The sequence below is a fragment of the Pinus tabuliformis genome, chromosome 5_1, assembly GCF_031772625.1.
Source record: "Pinus tabuliformis cultivar Carrire ecotype Pingquan chromosome 5_1, CPIR1, whole genome shotgun sequence".
NCBI lineage: Eukaryota > Viridiplantae > Streptophyta > Pinopsida > Pinales > Pinaceae > Pinus > Pinus tabuliformis.
In genome coordinates, this window is record NC_142305.1 from 526,168,045 (window position 1) to 526,192,029 (window position 23,985).

The 23,985-nt window shown below is 35.4% G+C and overlaps 1 pseudogene; it reads left to right on the plus strand.

Annotated features, from left to right (window-relative positions):
* Positions 1-1,642: 1,642 nt before the first annotated feature.
* LOC149165829 (protein RER1A pseudogene) overlaps positions 1,643-23,985 on the plus strand; it is a 28,327-nt pseudogene continuing 5,984 nt past the window's right edge.

Here is a 23,985-nt window from a genome sequence, read left to right on the forward strand (position 1 = left end):
GGTCTAGGCACGACATTCTTTTTTTCTTATATCTGAATCACGTGCGAGCATCCATATTAAAATATTTATGTATTTTTTTGGTTTTTCAAATATTTAGTCATCAAATTGTTCTTATTTTAGATACCACATGAGAGTAATGTGTATCATCATTATTTAAATGAAACTTGGAGAAAAATTAATTAAATATTTTTAATTAAAAAAAATAAAAATAAAAAAATGATAAAACATAAGTTAAATGCGATAGATTTAACTATAATTAAACCATTTATTACAATAATGTTCATAGGATCTTTGATAAATTCACAACAACAACTCTTATAACTTAAGTGAATACTTCCAGGAGCCTCTAACTCCTCCCAAAACCGAGTTTAGCAAAAAATATCAAAGAGTACACTAAAATCGCATTATCATAATCTATTTCAGATTTGTATTCTTGTGGATACTCACCCAGAAGATAACTACCAACTACCCACTTCACCCAAACTAAAACATGCACAACATTGTATAGCCATTTTCTAAATACCTTTATACCCAAAGTCGAGATTACTACATTGCGTGATACTTTGCATGTTATTTCTAAAATTATCACTACCAAAACCATAACATTGCTTCTAGAAAGAAAAATTTTAGAAGGACGCCAACTCAGGTACAAATGCAAAATTTCCATGCCCAACATAATACTCATCATGCCCATTATCACTGTTACTCTAGGTTTAGACAATGTTATGGGGTTATCATCATACCATTTCCCAATGCTTCCATGAATTGCAATCAACACAACCCAACTAATGGAGCATATCAAATTGACACAACCCACCATAAACAAGAAGGTTCTGATACCATGTTTACCTCTGAAGCGTAGCACATGGAAAAAATATTTGAAGCTATCTTGGGATTTGACCGGGGACTCGTCTTTGGTTAGAAACGCATTTCCACCAAACCCACTTCCTTTGTTGTCCACAACATAGTCTCGTATAGCCCTTTGAGCAATGAGAGAGCTAGAGAAGCACTCTAATATGAACCAAGCAGTGAGTACAAGGTTAATTAATACTTTTGTTAACCTTAGCACTATTAAAGAAGCAATGCTGAAATTTTCCACAACATTTTGTGTGTCTCTGATTCTGAAGGATTTGCTTAACAACTTTGTCCAGTAGTCATGCCCTAATGGACAAAGTGGAATGCAAATGCATTTATTCTCTTCCTCCAGAAAATTATGATCAAGTGTCTCAAAAATTTCCTATGTTGTTTACATCTTCTTCTCAATCTGTTATTACCTATGTTTGTGCCTCTCAATTTGTTTTCTTGATCCCCCAAGTGCTAGTGTAGTGTTTGGTGGCAGAAACACCTCTTTGGCTACCCACTTTCAAGCTCTGGAACGCAAGATGAAATGGCTTGCTGTTACAACATCTTAGTTGTAACTTATTTGAAATTTTATTATCTTATGTGCACTTTGATATGATATGATATGATTATTGTTTCATTTCATATGTCGTAATATTATATATGTAACATAGAAATTAATTATTGCATGAAATAAATAATAAATTTTCATTCTAAATGTTTTTTTGCAGAACAAGCATCGTCCAAAAGATCTAAATAATCCTCAACACATAGATCCAGATCATGTTGGTCCAATGTTGAGATGGCAGATGATGCTCATGATGACAACGAGGCCGATGCCGATACAAAATATGATGATCATGATGATCTTGAGGCAGTTGTTGGTAGCCGCTAGTGACATTCATGATCATATACACTACATCATGGATTATTTTTGATATATTGTTATGATGTTGATTTTCATGGTTACTATTATATGTATCATTTTCACGACCTCATGTACCATATTATTGAGTTGTATCTTTTTGACTAATATCATTTGTACATGACGTATCATATTGACTTGTATCATTTTGTATTACATAATTCATTATTTTTATTTATATCTTTTGTACATGATGTATCATTTTGACTTATGTTGGTTGTTGGACATGCATCATTTTCACTTTTTTTTCAAAGGAATGGGTATACTTCTATTAATCAAACTGGAATTTGGCTAGTGCCATTACATTCAAAAGCAGCAAAATTTCTAGAGTCCTCCAAAATTGCTCTGGCCAGTATCTTTGGGTATGCAGTAATTCTTTTTCCAGATTTACTACATCATTCTTCTTGTAATTTATCCAAAATGCCCCATTAATACTTACATACCTATATAACATAATCTACCTATTACTATCATATTAACTACCTGGTTCCATCCATATAGTTGCGACCAAGTTTCTCCATAGCAACCTTATCCGCTTCCTCCTGTTGGAATGGTTTCGCTGCTCCTTGCTGCCCCTGCTCCTACTACAACTCCTGTTGATCGGGAAACAGCGGAGGGAGATCCCCTCCCTCACCAATCACCATATCCTGTTCACCGCTATCACTGAGGCCAAATATTTATTTTAACACTGAAACAAATGTATTCTCCACCACGACCTCAAAGTTCTCCACCTTGTAATCAATATTTTCTATCTTGGATATGATTACCTCCATCGTCGCTTGCACAATTTCAACATCTTTTTTCAGACCTTCCAAATTACCTATTACCAAGGTGAAATGAGAGCGAGCCTCAGAAATTATTTTCCCACCTATCCTGGAGATCATCTCCTTGGTTTCCTCCTTGAACACCCAGTCATTATCATTTGGGGAGCCACCAGCGCCATCGCTTGACGAGGAGGCCATCTCTTCGGCTTGGAAAAAATGTATGGAGCACCACTGTGCTTGAATTCTGCACAACCATCCCCTTATAGCTAGACTTAACTCCAAAATGATGACGGGGTGAGTCCCTTCGAGTTTAATGTCGTTCACATTCATTGCACACCCTACAAACAATTGTAAATTCATTGCTTCTTGGTATGGACCATAAATACACAAGGTCAAACTGAGACATTCTTTCTCGTCAACATAAATATCAAATCCTTCACTACAAAACCGCCTTAATTCTTGGCCGATGACATCCAACCTGTCCACATGCTTAGCATTAATCCCCATGTTTAACGATATGTTGGATGAACGGTCTGTCATTCTGCTAGAGTGATTACCAATGATCTTTTATACCGTGAAATGACTACCAAATTTATGCAACATGTTAGTGATATTATCCTCCTTAATTTCCCTTAAGCATCTCGAGATCATATAGTTATAAGAAATCATGGTATGTGACATATAGTTGTTATGCTGCCCTCCTCCATCAACTCGCCTTGAACCAAATTGACGCCTTTGTTGGCTTGATCATCCACCAAAGTGTTTTTATCTCTCTTGATAAGATAGAAATCCAAAATTTCAAATTTATCCATGATCAAATGCATTCTTTGTAGAGTTGGTCTTGTATTTGGGTCCTTGCAATGATTCAATTTGATACATTTTGAATTGTATTGAAAGAGTCTCCAAAGACACTTAATTTGAGGATTCCTTCAATTGCTACTAGCTTGAGCCCTTCCGATAGCCCTAATTATTATGGTTGATCATGTGAGGCGAATCCTAGAATCCATGCTAAAAAACTTCAACTTTTCCATCAGGGCAAAAGATAACCCTTCGCGCTCCTACCTCCCCACATAGACCATTTCCACATGTTATTGATCTACTAGTATATGTGAATTTAACTTATTTTAGTTATATATGATGATGATCTTGTCAGTATTGACTCGTCAACTTTTATATGTTGAAAGTGGTTGATGATTTGGAAGCATATTTATTACGTATGATAGTTTTGATTTACTATTCATGATGGATGTTTTCAAATTCACTTAAATTATAGATATTTGACTCACTTATTTTAGTTATAGATTATGATCATGTTACAATAATTATCTTGTTATTTTATATATATTCGATGTTGTAGATTCTATTTTGATGGAGATTTAATAAGTATAATGATGTTGTTAATTTGTATGGATGTTTGTTTCCTTAAAAATTATTTAATGTGTTATCCTATAAAATATTTCAAATGCATTCATATAATGTATAATCATATATATTTTTAAGAGACATGATATATTTAACTAATTAAATTGAATAAAACATATTAATTTGACTATATGCAAAACAATAATCATTTTTTGGAAGAAAAAGAAGAAGCAACAATGGAATCCAAATTGGAAGCCACACTAGAAGCAAAACGGGAAGCAAAAATGGAAGCCAAATCGGAATTCAAACTGAATTTATCTCTTGGCGCTAAATGTGGTGATGTTTCTGACACTTGGAAGCAAAAAAAGAAGCAACAATGTAAGCAAAATTGGAAGCCACACTAGAAGCAAAAACTGGAAGCAAAATTGGAATCCACATTAGAAGAAAAACTGGAAGCAATATTGGAAGCCACACTAGAAGCAAAACTGGAAGCAATATTGGAAGCCAGACTAGAAGCAAAATTGAAAGCCACACCATAAGAAAAATTGGAAGCCACACTAGAAGAAAAATTGGAAGCCACACTAGAAGAAAAACTGGAAGCAGTTGAAAGCCACACTAGAAGCAAAACAAGAAGCAAAATTGGACATTAAATTGGAAGCCAGACCAGGTTCCAAATTGGAAGCAAATCTTGGTGCTATTTTCGGTGATAAAATGGTGTTATTTCTGGCTCTATTCTTAGCGCTATTCCAGGCACTATTTATGACATTATTCCTGGTACTACTTATGGCGTTATTTCTAGCACAACTCCAGGTCAGGTGTTGGACACTATTTCGGGCACTATTTATGGCATTATTTCTGGAAATATTTTTCTGTTGTTATTTACGATGTTATTTTTAGAGAAATTTATGGTGCCAAATCTAGCGCCATGATAAATATACCTGGAAAAGCATCCAATTCGTGAACTGAAAAACACTAAATTTCAACGTTATTTTAGGCGATATTTTCCTGTTTTGTTGTAGTGTTTTACCAATATCAATCTTAGACAAGAAGAATAAAGTAACCACAATTTTTTTAATCTCCTTTTACTAGTGTCAATCTTTATAAAGAATAAAGTAATCATTTTTTTCTTCTGGCTTAATCTCTACATTGTCAAGGCACAAAGTTCAAGACCATATTTCCAAGAAAGATGCATGTTAAATATCATTTAAAAGAAAAAAATGTGTAAGAATATAATAAAATAATTAACATTTCATTGTATATAAAATATATATTATACTATTAACACATATTTTCATTTATTGAAAGATAGTTACTGAACATGCCATTTTATTTGCTCACAACCCTGACAAAAATGGCCATAGTCGCAATAAAGAGAAGGACCTCAATACAAGGTTATATCACCAAGGACTCATTAAAATGTTAATCTCAACTGAGTTGGATAAATTGAATATTCCATGGAATTTTTTCCTTAGGGTATCCAAATGAAACCTAGAGCATGGATTTCATTGCTAAAAGGGGCATTGGCCAAAAGTAATCACTAGTCTCCAAATCAACTCCCCCTTAGGATTCTCATTATCAAACCATGTATGCACAATATTAATTAGGAAAAGAAGGGTAGCAAGCTGCTAGCCTAGACACTTGAACTTCTACAGAATCAATTGAAGTAGATATTGCTAAACATAGTGAGGATTTAGGGGAATCTCTCTAGAGTAAAAAACGAGGACCATCACATGAAACAAGCCCTAAAAGGTTAGGTGAAAATCCCAGTTCACCTCTAGCTCAAAGGGAATGATGGTCAACAGAAGGATTTGAGGAAACCTTGTGTTATGAGGCGGCTAGTGCATTTAGAACCCTTGAACCTACACCATCGGCACAAGAGTAGATAGAAGAATTCATGGAGAAAGAGCCTCAACATTTCAACTTCACCTTCATACATGATAGATGTGGACCTAGCTAAGCTAAGAAAACTATAAGGAAGAGAGGTAATTTCCTTGGACCCAAACCTTTTCATTTTTTCAGCTCGACCTATCAAGCTCTATGAAGGTAAAACATGAGATAGTTATTTTAAAATGAGAAGATTAGGTCCAAACTCCAACAAGCTAAGCTTGGAGTTAGTAATTTAAAAACATTGTTAGAATCTATAGATGAGGTTGAAGGTCCTAAGCTAAGAGCCTATAATTATTCTAAATAATGTGTTAAATAATCCTAATAGACTATACATGTTATTTTACATGACGTTATTACTAACACATATGCCTTCATCCAAATCCAACTTGATTTGTATCAATGGTGAACCAAGGATGATATTTTCAAACTTGGGATCATAAACAATAAGAGCCACCAAAAAATCAATGAGAAATTGAGGCAAAGATAGTTTTCAATGTATCTCACATGAGAGGACAACTGGAAGGCAAATATTCATGAATATAAAGAACACTTGGCACGTGACACAAGCACAAAAGAAAGATACTTCTGAATTGGTTCAAGAAGGAATAACATTTAGGATACCCTACAAGATGTATCCCATTTTATTGCACGAACAATGGATTGTCTTCATGTTGAAATGGTTGGCAGCTGGACAACCTCATGAAATAAAGAACCATAGGAATTCACATAGATTTTCTTTTCCACTTATCCTTTGGAATAAAATTTGTTATGTGAATTATATCAATTTAATTTTTTCTTTAGGATAACACTCGTTGGAATCCCAACCCATATATTAAGGGTGTATTGCTCAGGGAATTTATATCTTATATTCTTAACTTGATACAATGGAAGAAATGGGCATATTTCTATTTTAGGACAAAGGCAAAGGCTAGACTTATGGTAAAAGATGAATATCCATTACCCAAGGTTATTGTGGATGATTATAAAAGATTTAGGTAGGACCTTATGGATTCAATGACTATTTAACATAATCATAGGTATGTAGTAATAGAGTATGAAGAAGTGGCAAGGAACCACTCTTTATATTCTCTACTAGTTTCCCATGACATTTGGGAGAAGCAACCAATTATCTAAAAAGTAGGAGTCCCATGGGATATCATTACTTCAGTCTACCCCTTGATAGAGCATATTTTTATACAAATCATTCATGAGATTTGGATCTTAATGGGATGGGTTAAAGTTTCACTTTCTTATCTAGTGTCCTACATGATTTTATAAGGCACATACATAATTGGAAGAACAAATGAAGAGGGCTCAATGTATTCAACTTGATAGAAATTTCTACCACAACCCAAGAGAGTATGGACACCTAGATTTTGACTAGGGAGAACTACATGCTAGAGTTCCATAATTGGAATTATTGGGAGTTGCATGAGGAGATGCAACAAGGTTGGGGGGAGATGTGTAACTACCTTTTTTCCTACTTTTTCATAAAGTATGCCCTATTCTATGCAATAGAAAAGCTTAAATTTTTGTCACCCTCACTAATCCACACAACTCTACTTTTAAGGTGTCATTCGATCTCTTTTTTTTAGGAAGATCATATCTCTTATGTTCCAATTCTCTAAGAATGGTTCATACATCCTTCGAGAAGACCCCATTGGAATTAAGATACCAGCATAGAGGCATCTTAATTACAGATCTAATGTGAGCCGAGAGGGATCAAATTTCTTCATGTACAAACTCCTTTAGAGTGTAAAATTCAATGTGTTATTTTTCATTGTTTAAATTGTATTTTTGAATGCTATATAAAGTATATATAAGATCAAATTTAAGTTTTAGCCATAAAACTTAATTTTTTCATGTTATATGCATATTTTTTTTTAAATGATATATAATATATACATAATTGACATTAAAATATTTTACATAACATATACATAAAAATATTTTATGGTGCAAATTAAAATGGTTTTTTATTATTAATGTAATTTTACGTATATGACAATATTAATTCGTATTAAAATGTTTTATTGATAACCCACATTGAATATTTTTTTATATACAACATTAAAATATTTTATTTTAACAATTTTTTTCTATATATAAATATATATGAAGTTGACATCAACATAAATTAGTTAACATAGATCTTCAAATAGTTAATTTAAGTCTACTCTTGAAATATTTTTGAAAAGTATAAAATTTAAACACTTTACTCCCATTTTTTTGCTTCTAATTTCTTTATAGCATATTCAATTTTTTTTTTAATTATAATTGACATTATTTTTCTATTTAGAGCATAATTTTTATTTTTATTTTAAAAGGGTAAGTGTCAACTCAATAGACTACATAGAAACTTACATATCCCCCTCATACTGGGTTGTAGATTTTTTATTATAACCAACATTATTTTTCTATTTAGAGCATAATTTTTATTTTTATTTTAAAAGGGCACGTGTCAACTCAATGGACATACATACAAACTTACATATCCCCCTCATACTGGATTGTAGAATGAGCCTCTCGGCTCAAAGATTCCATCATAGATCCATCTTAAGTATGGATCTGAGAGGAATCAAATTTCTTCATATACAAACTTCTTTAAAGTGTAAAATGCAATGTGTTATTTTTCATTGTTTAAATTGTATTTTTGAATGCTATATAGAGTATATATAAAACCAAATATAAGTTGTAACCATAAAAACTTAATTTTTTCGTGTTATATGCATAATTTTTTTAAATGATATATATAATTGACATTAAAATATTTTACATAACATGTACATAGAAACATTTTATAGTGCAAATTAAAATAGTTTTTTATTGTTAATATATTTTTACGTATATGTCAATATTAATTCGTATTAAGATATTTTATTGATAACCCAAATTGAATATTTTTTTATATACAACATTAAAATATTTTTATTTTAACAATTTTTATTTTTCTTTCTATATATAGATATATATGAAGTTTATATCAACATAAATTAGTTAACATAGATCTTCAAATAGTTTATTTAAATTTATTGTTGAAATATTTTTGAAAAGTATAAGGTTTAAACACTTTACTTACATTTCTTTTACTTCTAATTTCTTTATAGCATATTCAATTTTTTTTATTATAGTCGACATTATTTTTCTATTTAGAGCATAATTTTTATTTTTATTTTAATATGGCATGAGTCAACTCAACGGACGGATGGACAAACTTACACATCCCCCTCATACTGGATTGTAAAAGAAGCCTCTCAGCTCAACAAGAATTTTATATTAGATTTATTGAGTTTCTTTATGATGTCGAGAGCATCCTTTCACAGGCATTTGGAAATGTTTTCTGCAAATTAATACATATAGGATTCAGTCATGAGGGATGTAAGTGTGACCATGCGTCCTCAACCATCTTTTTAAAATCCTCTTTAGAAAAACAAGAGTGGTTGAAACAAAGTGGGTGTTGAAGTTTATCTGAATCGAAAAATGGTCTAAGAAAAATGGGGATATGATCTAAAAATCCATTGTGAGATAGTCTCGGGTTTGGGAAAATCATCTGAAATGAGGAACTTGTCGAGCCTTTTGGATATGGTATCCTCATTTGTGCGTGAATTTTTCTAGGTAGGGGATACCTTTAGGGGTTAAATGTTAATAAGTGTTGGCATTATGATACATATGTTGTACTTGATGGCAACCCACTCATCTCAGATAATAAATTATAGTGTAGAGAAAAGTTCACGCACTTTTATGCAGAGAAAAGTTTATTTCATGTAGAGAAAAAGTGCACGCACTTTCATGCAAGGAAAAGCGCGTATATGTTGGAGAACTTACCTTTGGTCCATGGTAGTTAGTCCTTGGTATTTGAACCTATGAGGAAAAGCGCGTATATGTTGGAGAACTTACCTTTGGTCCATGGTAGTTAGTCCTTGGTATTTGAACCTATGAGGAAAAGCGCGTATATGTTGGAGAACTTACCTTTGGTCTATGGTAGTTAGTCCTTGGTATTTGAACCTATGGTTTTGGACCATGGTACGCACTTTCATGAAATGAAAAGCGCGTATATGTTGGAGAACTTACCTTTGGTCCATGGTAGTTAGTCCTTGGTATTTGAACCTATGGTTTTGGACCATGGTACCTCATCAAAAGTGTTGATCTCACGCAATTTGATGGTTGGTTCATGGTATTAGTCCGACAGTTTTTGATCCTATGGTTTTGGCCCGTGGTATTGCATCCAAAAGTGTTGATCTCACGTACTTTCATGGTTGGTTCATGGTATTAGTCCAACAGTTTTTTGATCCTATGGTTTTCGCCCGTGGTATTGTGAAAGGCCTAAGACTATAAAAGAGGAAGGAGATCATTTGGCAAAGCATCTTCTGAATTATTGAATATCTGATAAAGTGCTAGATCTGGAATATTGTGATTGGGTTTTGGTGCAGATCTGGATCTGAATGAAGAAGGAACCTGAGCGTAAGGAGAAGGATAAGTTCTATTGATGGGTCAAAATCTTAAGGCTGGAATAGTGGTATCTCTATATGATTTTGATCTGTGATATGTGGCATACGCTTGATCTATAAATCTAATAATCTGGGTCTGAATTATTGATGCATGTTTTATTTTACACATGTTATGATCTGGGTATGTCTGATGTAACAACGGCAAAGTTATAAGGAAATATTTGCAGATCTGTATGCGGGTTGGCTTTGGTGAAATCAGAGATTGATGATGCAAGTGTAGTTGATGGGTTTTTGATGTTCTTGGATCCAGTTTGAAAATTTATGAAAAGTGGTCCTTGAAAGAAAAGAAGTAGGGGGTTGTAGCTCCCTTCCAGGAGAGACTGAAAAACGAGAGAGAGTTGTAGCTCTCTGCAGGTTGCAGCCTGCGTACTGGTAAAGGACTGCACCAGTACAAAACCATTGTAAAAGGAGTTTCTAATTTGAAAGAAGATAGAGACATATTGCAGCAGGTGGTTTTCACCCACATTAGGTTTCCAACTTACATCTTGTGTTCTTTGGTGTGACTATCTGTTTTCTTTGTTCATGCTCATTATTTTATGGTACTGACATGCAAAAATAATTCAAAGAATAAATAAGGAAGATTTATTAAAAGAACTTGATAATACTGATTCACCCCCCCTCTCAGTATTATTTCCAACAATTGGTATCGGAGCCAGGTTCTTCAGAGAAGCTTGATTGCTTGAAGGAAGATCATTCATCATGAGCAACTACGAGAGGGAAGCATCAATCAGGCCACCAATTTTTGATGGGACAAACTTCAATTATTGGAATGTAAGAGTTACTGCCTATCTTCAATCTCTTGATACAGAAGTTTGGGATATCATAGATACAGGCTACACTTTTCCTTCAGCTACTCCTACAGATACGGCCGAAAAGAAGAAATATGAAACAAATGCTAAAGCAGTCAATACTCTGCTGGGATGCTTATCTCAAACAGAATTCGTGAAGGTTATGCAATATAAATCCGCAAAAGAAATATGGGACAAGATTGTCTTGAGCTACGAAGGAGATGAACAGGTAAAGCGTGCTAAACTTCAAACCCTCAGGATTCAGTATGAGAATCTCAGAATGTATAATGATGAAAGTGTGGCTAACTATTTCCTTCGGGTAGATGAGATTGTTAATTGCATGAAAAACTTGGGTGAAGAAATAAAAGAGGCTATTGCGGTTGAAAAAGTTCTAAGATCATTGTCCCCCAAGTTTGAATCTAAAGTGTCTGCAATAGAAGAAAAGGAAAATCTACGAATTCTTACTATGTCTCAGCTACACGGAATTCTAACTGCTTATGAAATGAGAAAGGGAGGTCCATCAGACAGAAGAGAAGCTGCTTTCAAGGCTTCAGGCAAAGGAGACTATTATGAAGCAAGTCACGTGCCAGAAGAAGAAGAAGAAGAATCAAATTTTGTCAGAAATCTTCAAAGGGGAACTGGAAGGTTCAGAGGTAAGTTACCTTTTAAATGCTTTGCTTGTGGAAGAGTAGGTCATTATGCTGCAAAATGTCCTCATAAGGATAAAGGAAAGGAACCTGCTAGATGGAACAAGAAACAGATTGCAAATAAGAAAAGCTACTACACTCATGAAGATAGTGATGGTCTATCAAATAGTGACGAAGATGAACGAGGTAATGACTATAAACTCTTAATGGCATTTGAAGATGATGATTACATGGATGCTATAGATGTGGATAGCTTTTGTGAAGAAATTTCTAGACTCAAGACATCTATAGAAGAAAAGAATAGGATCATTGATACTCTACAACTTCAAATTGATGAAAAAGAAAAATATCTTGAAAAGTTAGAAGGCGAAATTGTTGGTCTTAGAAAAGAGATTGAGAAAACAAAGGCTATTAATCTTAAGTTTGTCAAAGGATCTGAAACTCTGGATGAGATCATCAATGTACAGTGCTCTCCTCTAAACAAGACAGGTCTGGGCTATAATGGAGAAACTTCTCAAGCATCCACCTCAAAGAGTTATCTTGATGCAGCAAGAAGGAATGAGCAAAAGCACAATGGAGATCACCAAGTAAAGCAGGGACCAATTACAAACAAAGACTATCAGGCAAATCAGGGGTAATCTGTCTTAAGGATGAACAAAAGCTACAACCAGCCACAGGTAAAATCCTCTCAATTTGCTTCAAGAATGAATGACAATAGAAATTACAATCGTTTGGCCGAAAGATTTGATAACCGCAGAAATTTCTTCAATGGACAATGCTTTTCTTGCCATAACTTTGGTCACAAAGCAGCTCAATGTGTTGCATATAAAACGATCATGACTAGAGAAGCTCAAAAACAAAGAAGTATGACCGGGATTACAAAAAGAACCTATAACAACTTTTCGGTTCTTGAAAATGAAGTTGAATGTTCTATTTGCAATAACTTTGGTCATGAAGATTCTGAATGCAGGAGCAGGTTTCAGCAGACAAAGGAACAAACCTCAAGCACCAAAACATGGAGAATAAAGGAACCACAAACAGAAAGATGTGGGATAGCATTTTATGCAGAGGGACAGGAAAATCTATGGTACATTGACAGTGGATGTTCGAAGCATATGACAGGTGATAAAGAAAAACTTGAATCATATTCTGCTCTAGAAAAAGGAAAGAAAGTTTCTTTTGGAAATGATACTCCTGCAACTATAAAAGGAAAAGGCACTGCTCAGTTAAAAGAAAAGGTCAAAGCTAGAAATGTTTTGTATGTTGATGGATTGAAACATAATCTTCTAAGTGTCAGCCAGATGTGTGATCAAAGAACTGAGGTGATATTCAGATCAAATGGATGTCTTGTTCGTGATCTTGATACAGGTAAAACAGTGATCAAAGGTAAAAGAACTCCAAATAATCTATACATATTTGAAGAAGGACAACAACAATGCTATCTGAGCAAGGATGATGAGCAATGGTTATGGCACCGGAGGTTGGGGCATCTAAGCTTTTCACAAATAAGGAAAGCATGCAAATATCAGGCAGTTCGTGGTCTTCCAGATATCAAAGTTCCGGACAACACCATATGCAAATCATGTCAGTTTGGAAAGCAAACCAGAACTACCTTTCCGGAAAAGGAAGGATCAGCTAGCATGCCTCTTGAGCTAGTACATACAGATACATGTGGTCCATTCAGGAAAAGGACACCTCGAGGAGAAGAATACTTGATATTATTCATTGACGATTTCTCCAGGTTTGTCTGGTTAGGACTTATGAAGCACAAAGATGAAGCATTCGAAAAATTCAAATCCTTTAAAGCCTTGGTTGAAAATGAATCAGGATACAAAATTAAGTGTCTTAGATCCGACAGAGGTGGGGAGTTTACCTCAAATGAATTTTTCGATTTCTATGAAGAACATGGGATAAGAAGAGAATTCTCTACAGCTAGAACTCCTCAGCAAAATGGAGTGGTGGAAAGAATGAACAGAACTGTCCAACAAATGGCTCGTGCTATGCTTTATGAATCTGGAACTCCCGCAACTTTCTGGGGTGAAGCAGCACATGCTGCGTTTATTATTCTCAACAAAACAAATGTCCGAGTGAGCAGCACTCAAACCCCTCATGAGCTCTGGTGTGGTGAGACTCCTTCGGTAAAGCACTTCAAAATCTTTGGGAGCAAATGCTATATTAAAAATACTGATGAGCAACTTGGCAAACTTGAACCTAGAGCAGATGAAGGCATCCTTCTTGGTTATTCTCCACACAGCAAAGCATACAAGTGCTATAATAAAAGACTTGGAAGAATTGTTGACAGCATTGATGTAGTGGTTGATGAGAAGGGATACATTCCTAGGCCAGTAAATCATGAAGATATCGAAGAAGATGAAGGCCATCCTCAAAGACAGAATGATGAAGAAGAAGAACCTCAAGAAGAACCAGAGGAGCAGATAAGGATAGAAGAGAAGACTCCATCCAGATATGTTCAGAAGAATCATCCAGAATCTCAGATTTTGGGACAGAAAGAAGCAGGTGTACAAACAAGAAGAACAATTGCAGAAGCTTCAAGCTATTTGGCATTACTCTCTTCCACTGAACCACAAAATGTGAAAGAGGCATGCAAAGATGAATGTTGGGTCAAAGCAATGGATGAAGAACTTGGGCAGATCGAAAAGAACAACACTTGGGAGTTGGTTCCTAGACCAAAGGATAAGAATGTTATAGGAACAAAATGGGTCTTCAAAAATAAATTGAATGAAAATGGAGAAGTAATTAGAAACAAGGCCAGACTTGTTTGTAAAGGGTATGCGCAGCAAGAAGGAATAGATTTTGAAGAAACTTTTGCTCCTGTTGCAAGACTTGAGGCCATCCGAATGTTCCTTGCTCTCTCAAGCTTTCAAAACTTCAAAGTATTTCAAATGGACGTGAAATCAGCCTTTCTGAATGGAGACTTGGAAGAAGAAGTATACATTGAGCAGCCAGATGGTTTCATTCTTGGAAATGATCCAAATCTTGTATGCAGATTGAAAAAGGCTCTCTATGGCCTCAAACAAGCTCCAAGGGCTTGGTACTATCGTTTGGACAAATATCTTCATCAACAAGGTTTTTCAAAAGGATCAGCAGACAGCAATCTTTATATAAAAGTTGAAAATGACAAATTGCTGATACTTGTTGTGTATGTAGATGACATTATCTTTGGCAGCAATGAAGAAGCTATGAGTCAAAGCTTTGCCTTAGTGATGCAGAAAGAATTCGAAATGTCCTTGCTGGGAGAACTGACATATTTTCTTGGTTTGCAAATCCAACAAAATGAAGGAGGGATCTTCTTGTCTCAAACCAAATATCTCAAGTAGATTTTGAAGAAATATGGTATGGAAGAAGCAAAACCAGTATGTACACCCATGGTCACAGGATGTAACCTCAGTGCAAATGATGAATCAGCAGCAGTGCATCAACCAACTTACAGATCTATGATTGGAAGTCTACTTTATTTGACAGGTACTCGACCAGACATCATGCATGCAGTGGGAATAGTTGGAAGATTTCAGGCAAATCCAAAGGAAACTCATCTTCAGGCAGTAAAGAGAATCTTCAAATATCTTCAAGGGACTCAAAACTATGGCTTATGGTATCCTAGAGATACAGATCTCACAATTCATGCTTATACAGATGCAGATTGGGCCGGAAGCGTGGATGACAGGAAAAGCACAAGTGGTGGTGCATTCTTTATGGGTTCCAGATTAGTATCTTGGTTCAGCAAGAAACAGAGTTCGATTGCCTTGTCTACAGCTGAAGCAGAATATGTTGCTGCTGCATCTTGCTGCACTCAACTCCTTTGGATGATGCAGACCTTGCAGGATTTTCAAATCACTTGTACACCACCCATCTCCATCTTATGTGATAATACAAGTGCAATCAGCATTTCAAAGAACCCAGTCATGCATTCAAAAACCAAGCACATACCAATCAAGTATCACTTTCTCCGGGAACAAGTGCTTGAACAAAAGGTCAAGTTGGAGTATGTTCCTTCTAAGGAACAGGTTGCTGATATACTCACCAAACCATTGCCTAGGGAGACCTTTGAATACCTCAGGCAAAAGCTGGGGGTTGTTGTTGCATCATCTTGTTGTTGAATCTCTTCTGATTGTTGGTTGTACGCAAGGTTCATCTGAAGTATATGCGTACATGTGCTGGGTTGCGGATTGGTCAAAGATCGAATGGCACAGGTTTAGGGGGAGCATATCATGCATTGTTGGCATTATGGAGGAAGTACAGAAGGAGATCATGGATGCTGGTCTGAATATTGCTGCAATACGTCTCTATCTCTTTCATGGTCATGGATTATGGTTCTTCTTTGCAGATCTGGTTTATAGTCAGGGGGAGCATGTTCTTAGGGGGAGCATAACCCTTTGCCCTTGATGTCAAAGGGGGAGAGTGATTGGTTGTTGTTGCCATCAAGTCCAAAGGGGGAGATTGTTGGCATTATGATACATATGTTGTACTTGATGGCAACCCACTCATCTCAGATAATAAATTATAGTGTAGAGAAAAGTTCACGCACTTTTATGCAGAGAAAAATTTATTTCATGTAGAGAAAAAGTGCACGCACTTTCATGCAAGGAAAAGCGCGTATATGTTGGAGAACTTACCTTTGGTCCATGGTAGTTAGTCCTTGGTATTTGAACCTATGAGGAAAAGCGCGTATATGTTGGAGAACTTACCTTTGGTCCATGGTAGTTAGTCCTTGGTATTTGAACCTATGAGGAAAAGCGCATATATGTTGGAGAACTTACCTTTGGTCCATGGTAGTTAGTCCTTGGTATTTGAACCTATGGTTTTGGACCATGGTACGCACTTTCATGCAAGGAAACGCGCGTATATGTTGGAGAACTTACCTTTGGTCCATGGTAGTTAGTCCTTGGTATTTGAACCTATGGTTTTGGACCATGGTACCTCGTCAAAAGTGTTGATCTCACGCAATTTCATGGTTGGTTCATGGTATTAGTCCGACAGTTTTTGATCCTATGGTTTTGGCCCGTGGTATTGCATCCAAAAGTGTTGATCTCACGTACTTTCATGGTTGGTTCATGGTATTAGTCCAACAGTTTTTTGATCCTATGGTTTTCGCCCGTGGTATTGTGAAAGGCCTAAGACTATAAAAGAGGAAGGAGATCATTTGGCAAAGCATCTTCTGAATTATTGAATATCTGATAAAGTGCTAGATCTGGAATATTGTGATTGGGTTTTGGTGCAGATCTGGATCTGAATGAAGAAGGAACCTGAGCGTAAGGAGAAGGATAAGTTCTATTGATGGGTCAAAATCTTAAGGTTGGAATAGTGGTATCTCTTTATGATTTTGATCTGTGATATGTGGCATACGCTTGATCTATAAATCTAATAATCTGGGTCTGAATTATTGATGCATGTTTTATTTTACACATGTTATGATCTGGGTATGTATGATGTAACAACTGCAAAGTTATAAGGAAATATTTGCAGATCTGTATGCCGGTTGGCTTTGGTGAAATCAGAGATTGATGATGCAAGTGTAGTTGATGGGTTTTTGATGTTCTTGGATCCAGTTTGAAAATTTATGAAAAGTGGTCCTTGAAAGAAAAGAAGTAGGGGGTTGTAGCTCCCTTCCAGGAGAGATTGGAAAACGAGAGAGAGTTGTAGCTCTCTGCAGGTTGCAGCCTGCGTACTGGTAAAGGACTGCACCAGTACAAAACCATTGTAAAAGGAGTTTCTAATTTGAAAGAATATAGAGACATATTGCAGCAGGTGGTTTTCACCCACATTGGGTTTCCACCTTACATCTTGTGTTCTTTGGTGTGACTATCTGTTTTCTTTGTTCATGCTCATTATTTTATGGTACTGACATGCAAAAATAATTCAAAGAATAAATAAGGAAGATTTATTAAAAGAACTTGATAATACTGATTCACCCCCCCTCTCAGTATTATTTCCAACAATAAGGTAGAGAAAAGCAAACAAATTAGAGAAGAATCCATTGAATGGGTTTGGTCTAGGGTTGGTACCTTAGATCTCCCTTAAGGATAGGGTGAGATTAAGATATCTGCCAAGGATGACATAAGGGGTGGAGTAGGCACTAGAATCTATGAGAAATTTCTAGGAGATGTGATCATTGTAAGGCCCATATATATTGATTACAAAAAAAATCGTTCCAAGCTCCAATGATTCTAGTGTGACCATAACAATGGATTTGTAAGAGGTGGAGGCAAGGGCCCTGAAGTTCATATTCCACCTTATTAGTAGTTCACTTGAGTGTCCTTCTAAATCTAAAGTCACGAAAGAACAATCCTTTAATCTATATCCTTCTAAATCTAAAGTCACGAAAGAACAATCCTTTAATCTATATTGTATATCCAACTTGACTCTGGCATCATCGATCATGTTCTCCTAGATTAGAATGATATTAGGATTGTGATTTTTTATGAGGTAGCAGAGGGTAAGGTTTTTTTAAGCCCCGTACATGTAGTATACCTAGGGGGGATAATATGGGGTACAAAGGGAGGTACCCAAGAGAATAATGTAATGTAATCATGTAATGATGATAAATAAATAGGCCATAACTATTAAATAAAGTGGTTAGTCCACATTATGCAAGGGACCACAAGTAGTTAGGAAATAATGAAATAAGACCATTATATTAGATGTATAGTATTGAGAGACCCATAGTATTGTATATATGAAGCCTATATAGAGGCTAGAGGTTTTCCATTGAGAGATGTCAAGTATTGTTGTATTGACAAACATATGGCTTGTCGAGTGATCTCCTTCCTTAAGGAGTAGTTGTATGGTGTTGTCCTACCTCAAGGGTTTGATATTAATAAAGATATAAAGCTTCTATATTTCATTCTTGTATTTTTATTGAGATTATTGGTAGTTATTGGACATATTTGTAATTTAATATATTCGCAAATCATATCTATTACAAGTGGTATTAGAGCTCTTTCTTGGGCAAAGTCGAGATTTTTTTTTTCTTTTTTTGTAGGAAATTTTTGGGTGACGTGTTTAGAGATAAGATATGAAATTTTTGTGAAAAAATTGCAAACAAAATTACATATCTAAATTCCTTGCGAAAATATACCCAATTTCAAAAAAAAATTCAGTCAAATCAGAGCCCAGATGAGGGAGATATCATTGATTTAAAATCAATTGTTTTGCAGAATTTTTTCTCACAACAATTCGTGGACGACGACTCTCCTGTAATATTTTACAATTTTTGTACAGAATTCAGAAAAAAAAAATGGTAGATATGAGATCATCTTGAAATATAACTCCATTTCAAAAAAACGATAGGTCGAATCGGAGTCCAGATGAAGGAAATATCGTTGATTTAAAATCGATTTTTTTTTTTGAAATGTTTGTGATTGTCAGATAATTGCAGTGCAAATCTATGTTTCCAAAGTGCCCAGATCGTGATTTCAATCAATTAGGAAGATGCAAAATGGTCGTTTCATTTCCAAAAACATGTCATAATAAGGATTCAATTTTATATTGACCGAGTTATGCCCATTTTAAATTTTCGCCAAAGTAAGTGATTTTCTTCAAAACCCTTACTCTATTTTAAAAGTTCTAGCAAGATGAAGTTTACAAGAAAAGATGATGGCCCTACTATTAAAGAATTCCTAAAAAGGGAAAAGTCAACATGTCCAAGAGTTTGGAAAGAGCTAGCATGGATTAAATTTAGAGATGAGACTGCCATATGGTGTGACTCACTTAACAAAAAGAAGTTGGTAAGCCTTCCTAATGAAAAATTTGAAAAAGTCCTTTTAAAAAAATGGTCCCATGGTAGAAGACAGTGTAATAAGAAACATAAAGGGTTGTTTCTTACAGATATCTCCATACTACAGGTTCATGGAAGTATTCAAAAAGAGAAGATCATTATTGTTATTCACTCTAGTTGCAAGCATAATCTAATGAATCGCAAATTGGACAAACGCTTGCAAGTTTCAGCACAACATATTACAAGCACACAGGTTAATGGGGCACCTATTCAAATATTTAAGGACCTGAAGGATACCATGAATAAAAATGTATTACATGTTGACTTTTACACTTTAGACATGGATGAGACAGATGTTGTTTTGGGGTATCCTTGGATGGACTCAATGGGCACCATTAATATTAATGTACAGAAGAAATTCCCAAAGCTATGTATAAAAAGAAGAAAATTACCTTGCAAGATATTTCCATTAGGAACCAGGAAGATACTGTGGAGGTAGAAACAAAAAACTCTAATGACACTGACATATCATATGATGAACCTTTGATGGTAGACAACCAAACACAAACATCAAACCAGGTACCAGAAAAAGCACCAAACACCACTCAGGCACCAATAGTGCAGGAAGTAACAAAATATATACCCCCAGTTAAAGTTTCAGCATATCACCACCCTCATCACCTAACAAGACAACAACCAACAAGATGGAAACGAATTAGTAATAAGGACAAGAACCCCGGGACGACATAGAGAGAGGTGCGGAGATCCATCCATGACACATCATAATAGAAGAACTACCAGAACCAACTTCCATCTCAAGCGAGCGAGGCACCAACTAAATCTAGTGTTAACATTTCCTCGGAATGGCTAGATGCACATGCATGGTACCATTGGACTACTCTTTTGAGTAGATCTTATTATTTTTGTTCTTCTCATGTTTCGGGGATAACAAATGCTTAAGGGGGGTAGAATGTAGTATACCTAGGGGGGTAATATGGGATACAGAAGGAGGTACCCAAGGGAATAATGTAATCTAATAATGTAAAGATGATAAATAAATGGGTCATAATTAATAAATAAAGTGGTTAACCCACATTATGCAAGGGACCACAAGTAGTTGGGAAATAATGTGATAAGTCTATTGTATTATATGTATAGTATTGAGAGACCCATGGTATTGTATGTATGAAGCCTATATAGAGGCTAGAGACTCTCCATTGATAGATGTCAAGTATTGTTGTATTGACAAGCATATGACTTGTGGGGTGATATACTTCATTAATGAGTAGTTGTATGGTGTCCCTACCTCAAGGGTTTGATATTAATAAAGATCTGAAGCTTCTATATTTCGTTCTTGTATTTGTATTGGGATTATTGGCAATTATTGGACATATTTTCAATTTAATGTATTTGCAGGTCAAATATACTACAATCCAACCCTCTGGTGTTGTAAGAGAGTATCATAATAGAGAGTATCATAATTAAGGGATGGAGTTGAGTGAATTTTCTTCTTTAAGGGTCCTAGAGATAGTCATTTGTTTTCCCTTACTGATATCCAAGATGGATTTATACTAAACTTTTGAGAGGTTGGATTTTCGACCAACAGGGTTGGGGAGAAAGGGGTTTAGAGTTAAACCCCCCAAGAGGGTATAATATCTAAGGGTTTGGGTTGAGGCTTGAGTTCATATGGGGGCTTGGAGGAGAGGGGGTTAGGGGGAACAAGGTTGGAGGGGACAACCAGGGTATCAGTTCTTGACTCTAAGGGATCCTGGTTGTTACGAGAATCAAAAGGCATAGGGGAAGGGGAGGAGTGGAAGGATTAAATCCAGGGGGAGGGCTGAAGGCATGGGTAGTGGAGGAAAATGAGATAATAGAGGGGGGATGGGAGACCAAAAACAGAGGGAAGGGGAGGATTGAAGAAACTAGAGAGGGAAGAGTGGTATGTGAAGTTAATCTATATGTCTAAAAATTTGATACAAACATAGAAATAAAGCTTATGTGGGAAATGGGGGAAGGAAAATGTATGCTTACCATGTTTTTAGGAGTCGTGAGCTAGTATCTCCTCCTGGATCCTTGTAGTCATGCAAATTTGCAAACTTCTTTAGCCTTATGTGGAGTCTATGTGGTCTTTCAAAATATTCACATGTTGTTTTACCTGGATTCATTTGTTTCCTTTCATAGGTGGACCAAAACCCTAGTATTGGTGCTTGAGGTGTCCAACCACATGACATATGAAACCCCTGAAGGGAAGTCACTAATAATCTATCATTTGCGTCTAGGAGATATTATCATGTACTATATGAATTTTCCCTAGGAAACCCTCTCACACATCCACCTCCACTTGTAGTTAGAGTCGTTGTTTATCCTCCTTTATTACACAAGTGTATTCAATATGAGGAAATCATCTAATTACCCTCATCCCTGCCCATGGCGACTAAAATATGTTCCAACAAGTATATTAGGTGAAGCCTTGATAGTATATCCCACGCTTTTCTTTGTGGTTGATTCTCTAGTTGGGTCAAAATATGTGGCTCAGGGTGTCAACTGGAAACCAGAGGCCCCCCATGACCAATCACGATAAGTTATTGAGGATCAATCCTTTGAAGTGTGAAAACAACAACAATCAAATTCTGGACAAAGAGAAAACAATTTGGCAAATAACCAAGCAAAGGGCTCCACGAGGAGGAGATCCAATTATTTAACGTCGGCATGGAGGGATTTTTTCCATTGAAAAAGCCCACAGGGTTTTCTCCATCACATTTGGGATTGCTTGATAGGGATATCTTGACCTACAACCATAGTGACCGGGGAGGGTTTGGTCTTGATGGGTTTCTTTTGGGGAGGGAGTGGGCATAATATTTTCTACATGGGGATATTAAAGAGACAATGTCCTCTATATCCATTGGGGGGGAAGGTAGGGGAAAAAGTGGGGGATGGAGTGTGGGATGAGGGAATGTCCATGTCCTATGAAGGAGGGGAGCTATGGCGAGGTAGTGAGGGTGTGGGGGTCGAGGGGCCATAATCGCAAGAAACTCGAGAGTAATTGCATATGGTACATGGTGGAATAAGAGGGATGCAAGTTTTTTCCTTGGTCTAATGTTTTCATGGTTGGAGTAATTTGATTGCAGGTGGAAGATAGGGGACCTGGGAAGGTTGTTAGAAAAATCAATGAGCTCCTTCACATCGGGGTACTTCATACTAAATGAGGATGCCATGTCATTTATCAAGAGTGTAATTGATGGGGAGGTCCCCAGAAAGAGGAAACATGTGGGCTAAGATAGTTGGGGATTGTGCTGGAGTGGCACATAGCTACAAGGGTTGCCAATATTTTCGAAGTTTAGTTGTTGTAGGCTTGGAGTTTGTAGAAATTGACCCTTTTGCATATCATCTTGACCCTTACCTTAAATATATATATATATATATATATATACATTTAAAAAAAAACATGTAACAAGAAAAATACACACTAAAACAACAAAAAGCAATAAAAGTCCAACAACATATCTAGACATATCTTTTTATTAATTAATTGAAAATGAAAAAAAAAACATAACTACCTTTGAGATTATCCATCAACCCTCTATAGTAACTATTACTAAAAATATTTAATAGAAATTAATTCATCTAATAATTATTAATAAACAAATTAAAATTATTTGATCTAAACAAAACATTAATAAAATATTAAATATTAAAATTAATTTTTGTACATTTTAAAAAATCAAATATTGTTATCAAACATTTATTAAATTATAATTTTTTAATTTCAATTAAAATATACTAATAAACATTCAATTTTTTTTTAAGATCAATCTCACATAAACATGAAAGCCCTTAAATCTTTTATTTTATAAACAAATATTTATAAATAATTATTATACACGATCTATGTATTTCTACATTATTTATAAATTTCTAATTTGCAAAACTCTTTAAAATATTCTTTTACTTTCATAATTTCCTTTAAGGTCAAATTTCAATAATTTCTTAAAATGTTCCTTCACTATAATTTCCTTTGACGTGCATATCAATAATATATTTTTTTCATAGAAGAGTGATATATTTTTTTAATGTGAGAGGACGTAATGTGAGAGGACGTAATTCATTGTTTGACACCTGTCCTGGGGCAACTCAACCATGCTGGCCTACTCACTGGTTGGGCACAGTCATGGTATGGTCACGGGCAGGACGTTCTTTTCTTATATCTGAGTCATGGGTCAGCTTCTATATTAAAGTATTTATCTATTTTTTTGGTTTTTCAAATGTTTAGTCATCAAATTGTCGTTATTTTAGAGACCATATGATATTAAAGTGTATCATACCTATTTAAAATGATACTCAGAGCAAAATAAACTAGCATTTGCACCACATGTTGCAAAAGAAACGCCGTAAGGCAATTGCATAAGAAACATTAGAAATTTTGTTTTTTTTTATCATATGTTATGTTTTAGGGAGATTCCAACCAGGATATGTTCAAAGTGAAGGTAATGTAGAACACTTCACTCCAAAAGTCCATTTTCAAGATAATA